Raw genomic sequence first — 5,572 nt, forward strand, 5'->3', positions numbered from 1 at the left:
CATCCATGTTTCCAGTGATCTTTTTTTTTTTTTTTTTTTTTTTTAATTCTCAAGGCCGATTCTGCCCTTCCTAATCACACTGGTTTAGAACATTGCAGAAACTTCTAGCCTCTTCTTTCTGGGCTCATGATACTTCCTCCCACTGCCTATGGCTTTGTTTCACTGACTCTCCTAGGACAGTGTAGACTTAGATGACGGTGTTCCTGCCATTGTAAACGCATGACCCAAACCACACGCTGCCCCCCTCCCCGGAGGCTTCTGGTTGGTAGAGGAGAGGGCTGCTTGTGCCCTATGTAGTGGTTCCCGGGGCCACTGCCTTTCCATCCTGGAGTTGGGGCCCCTGTAGAACTATGTGATTCTGGCCTCGTGTGTGTCTTTCCTTTTCTGAAACACTCTTGGATCAGCTATAAAGTTTGTTGCCTTTTTTTCTTTAAAAGGACAAATGCTAAAGGCCCCATCACAATGCCAAGGGGCTATGCACTCTGTTACATTCTTTTCCCCTGGACCGTTGTGGGGGTTACGTGAGAAGTCCCACCTGTCCATGTGGGTGTGCCAGGCAGGCATCGGGGTCACTGCATCTTTAGCTGAAAGATGCTATTCTCATTCCATTCTTGTCTTCTTGCTTCCTCTCTCTTTTTTACATGTATTACTAGCTGTCACTGCAGCTTTTATTTGGGGTTTTATTAATCAAGAGGAAAAGCATTGGGCTTTTATCTTCATTAATCTCGTAACACTTTGAGTACTGACTCTATTCTAAAGTTGACCTTAAATGAAAGAATGAGTTTTACTTTCTTTTAGGTTGGTGGTTTCAAAATTTTTTTTAATTTTGCACCCCAGTCAGTAAAAAATATTTTAGCATTTATACCCATTATATGGATATCTGTCTAGAAACTTTTCACATGCACTAATATTCAATATTGTTACAAAACACTACTTTTCCCCAGGTGAGATGAAAAAGAAGCACCTAGAACTAGTTCTAATGGTGTCTTCCCACGCCCACATGGTACTGGGCCAGTGCACATGCATACTATTTTGTAGAGCAGTTTTTTCACCATGGTGACTTTGTAACTAATGGCTTACAGTTTCAAAGCTTGCCTTTTCTTTTCAGTTGCTACAGACTGAATGAAGGTCATCCCGACAATATGACTTTCACTCACTTGCTTTCTGATGTGTTTTCATGAGCAGGAGCAAGAGGGATGAGGTTCTAGTGAACCCGTCAGGGGCGTAACTGGAAGCAGAAGGCCCAGGAGAAAATGCCAGGCAGGTGAAACTGTCACATGTGCCAAGCTGGGGAAAGAAAGACTCGTGGCTCTAGGTGACAGGTATGAGGCCGCCCCACTTTTCCTGTTCTGGAGCGCTCAGTCTAAATCTTAGCACAAGCGTTAAAATGTACTTATTGGTTTCTCCTTAATCCCAGTGTGTTTATGGTCTGTCAACACGACAGACTTTTCTATACACTATGGAAAAGGATTTCGGTGTCTGAAGGGAGAGCAAGTCCCTGAGAGCCAGACTCTGATGTTTCTGTCCGTTACATCATCTACAGCAGCGCCTCTTAGAGGACCGTGTAGCTCGCAGGTCGCTTTCCTGCACTGAAGACCCTCAGTGACTGAGAAGCTGTTTTTCCTAGTACTTCATTCCTCATCTGGATTTTTAGGGCTTCAGCCAGTGTCCACAACTGTTTAGTGGTAAAAAAGGAATTAAAACATGGGCATCTTTTAAATACTTGTTTCAGATAAGAACTATGATGTTCACCTGTTTAACATATGGGACCTTCTCTCTTAACAGTGAACCTCCAATTCTTATAATTCCTTATAGAAAAGGAAGATTTTTCCCCCCAAAGAGAACAGCTTTATATTTTTTCAGATTATATAAATGATACGTGTTCATTGTGAAGAATTAAAACATGGAAAAATATAAAGGAAAGGTCATCTGGAATCCCACCATCCTGTGACAGCCGCTGTGGCACTTTGTAACGTACTGAGACAGAGAATGTGCCTTCCAAAGACTGCTTCGCCACTTCCTACAGCTGCATAAGGTCGACATCCCCAGAACAAATCTCCTGTATGTGTTCATAATGATGGAAATTAAGAATGTTTTCATAAAGTTATTTGAGAGCATATTAGCATTTCTATTAAGAGGAGGAAAAATAAAAAGTTTAAGGAAGAACGCTATTAATAATCTAATTTCTGTCCCCCATTTTGAAGATGTGGAAAATGAAGCCTAGAAGGGAAAGAGGCTGGTTTTGAACCTGGCTCTTCTACTGCTCATTGGCTCCCAAACTCCACTGAACGTGGTGGTTTCTTTCCCGCAGAATACTGAAGGGAAAAAATCACTGCTTGGGCTCCCTCTCCTAGACCAGTCTTTCTTCAGCCAGAAGCTTTGGCTGTCCTAGCTCTTCAGTACCATGATGTACTTCCGTATATGTCACTGACACTGAGTGAGAAAATGCAAGCCCCATTTGAAGGGTCCTTGTGACACCAGCTCTCCCCCAATGAACTGAATGTTCCTGCAGAAACACACGATTTCTTTCTCCGATTGATGCAAAATCAGTCCACATAGACAGCTCTGAAAACTACTTGGGAATCGTCCATGTGGCATCATTTTAGGAAAAGCAGATTTCTGTACCATACAGATAAAAAGATGAGTCAGGAGCTACAGCATCTCGTGTGGGCAGGGGCCAGATGGGAAAGAGGCAAAATGCAAAACACCACGCTGCCAACGGGTGTCTTACTGTACTTCGGTTTCAAAGTGAAAGTGGAGATAATTTAGTTCTGTGATCACAGGCCTCTGCACTGGCAGATTTGTAACTGCTAATTATAAACTTTGAAACATAAATAATGTTGGAACTCATTCTTGTAAAGCACTTCTAGGGCTGCATAATTGTTGTAAAGTCCCTAGTTCTCTGATTTCTGAAGCTCCTGATGGGCTGGCTGAGGACAGGCAGTTCCGTGGAGAGCAGCAGGTGCCTTCTGTGCTCAGGGCACTGGCTCAGCCCCACTGGGAGGAGAAAGCTGATTGAGACGCAGCCCCTGTTCTCAGGAGAGGATTAACAGCGACCTAAATGCAGGATGTAATAAGCGCTACGGAATAGCCACGGGAGGGGATGATCTGAGGAGAGAGCACGGACCCAAGCCTTGATGGATGTGGATAGGCAGACACGTGGGACATAATAAAAACCATCCTCTTTCAAAAATATTGAGTACCTGAATCTGGGAGGGGGCGGGGGGACTTTTTTAAAGGGATGCTTGAAAAATGACTTCAAAGCTTTCCCCCAGATACCAGGATCCTCCAGATCAGCTTTCCAGTGAAGGCTCAGTGTTCACATAAAGCTTCAACAAAATGCAGCAACAAAATAAGCTTAAGCTGTGACTTCTTAGACGGCCTCAGATTCTATCGATGGAAAAGTATGGCAACAAAACAGAAGGAACTGATTCTCTACCTGACTTGGAATAGCAGGAAGGGCCATGGCTACTTGGTTTCAAACCCACACCGTGCCTCAGCAACCTGTGAGAGCCTGTAGAAAACATTCCGCCTCTCTGAGCTCAGCAATAAATGCCAAGAGGATCAAATTAATGTGAAAATCACCTATTTGTACCCTATAAATCAGGACTATTTAAAGATATATTCTGCTGCAGGTCAACCCCTTCAGGACTAGCTGTATTTTTAGGTCTAAGAAGGAAGATTTTTGGCTAAAGAACACAATGACCTTTGATGAGATTATTCTGTTAAGGTCCCTAAAACTGAATATAGTGCCATACAATTTAAAACCAGCACCAACTAGAGATTTTAATCTCAAAACGTATAGGTGAGACTATGGTTAAAACAGAAAAAGACTGTGGGGCACCTGGGTGGCTCAGTTGGTTAAGCATCTGCCTTCAGCTCAAGTCATGATCCCAGGGTCCTGGGATCGAGGCCCGCGTTGGGCTCCCTACTCAGTGGGGAATCAGCTTCTCCCTCTCCTGCTCCCCCTGCTTGTGTTCTTCTCTCACTATCTCTCTAATAAATAAATCTTTTTAATTAATTTTTAAAAACAAAACAGAAAAAGACTCGAGTGAGACTCGAGTTTTAGCTCTGTGACTCTGGCAAGTAATTAATCCCTGTGCCTCAGTTCCCTCATCTTCAAAACACATAGAAGATGCTTCACTACTTCAGGGATTATGAAAAACGATACAGTATATGTGGGTGTCTTTTGAGCTTATAGGTTAAAAATGCTGAACAAAGGTATTCTAGGGCATAGTCTCATAAAAATTAGGATTCCACAAAGCTCACATTTCAGAAACAGAAGAGGTCATCCTAAATGCCTACACGGAAGAGACTCATAAGATTAATTTACCACAGCGGGATGGACTGTCTTCCCCACTACTTAGGAATGCTGTTAAGAAGTGAAAACTGGAGGGGCGCCTGGGTGGCACAGCGGTTAAGCATCTGCCTTTGGCTCACGGCGTGATTCCGGCGTTATGGGATCGAGCCCCACATCAGGCTCCTCTGCTATGAGACTGCTTCTTCCTCTCCCACTCCCCCTGCTTGTGTTCCCTCTCTCACTGGCTGTCTCTGTCTCTGTCAAATAAATAAATAAATCTTTAAAAAAAAAAAAGAAGTGAAAACTGGTGAATGTAACCAGTCCTGGAATCTACCTGAGGCAAAATTTTCACTCTTAGGGAAGGAGCTGCTAGCTGTTGGCATAGACACCAGCTTTCTCTTCCTCACCAACACACGGCTGGTGATATTTCCTGGCCCTTCTGCAGTGAGATGTGGCCATGTTAGCTGACGGAACACAAGCAGAAATGGTCATGTGCTATTTCCAGACCACAGCTTTGAGAAAAGCTATCCCTGTTCTACTGACTTGGACTTAAATCACAGCAAGGCCTTCTCACATCGGGTTCCCGGCGCCATTAGGCCGTCATCATATGCAATGAACGTGAAAATAGTAACCAGAATCCATTTCCTGAAGCTTCTCTCTCTAGAGAACTCCAAGATCGGCTGCCCTAGAGGATGACACGGCTGCATGATCACAGGAAACTGGGTCCCTGAATAACTATAGAGACATCCTGATATAAATGAGAAATAAATGGGTCATTGTGAACTTTGAGATCTATTAGTTTCAGTAGCTAACATTACCCCCAACTAACAGATCACGTTAAATGCAGATGTGTTGCTTACACCCACCTGTCAGTGATAAAAAGGCACACAAATCCAATACCCACTCTTGTGTTTTCCTCCACATCATACAAATGGTTTCTGCAATTCTAATATGGTGGTGATTTTACAGTCAACATAAAGAGCAACTCTTAAGTTTTAATGAAAAAGAAATTTAATTACAAATTCAATTACAATTTCAAGGAAGAAGATGTGTCTATACATCATATACCAATTTTACATACATACAGAAAAGTTGGACTTTGAAGCCCTAACACTTTAAAAGTATTCTCTACAAAGACCTGGTATTCGGTAACAGTGCAACTGATTCTAAAAATAGAAAGGGACGTACTTTTCAGATGCAGTGGTGGGCTGCCTTCACCAGGATGTGATCCAAGCAAACTAGCCTTGATTTTTAGGGAAAATCCCTTTTTAG

The sequence above is a fragment of the Ailuropoda melanoleuca genome, chromosome 12 (assembly GCF_002007445.2).
Source record: "Ailuropoda melanoleuca isolate Jingjing chromosome 12, ASM200744v2, whole genome shotgun sequence".
NCBI lineage: Eukaryota > Metazoa > Chordata > Mammalia > Carnivora > Ursidae > Ailuropoda > Ailuropoda melanoleuca.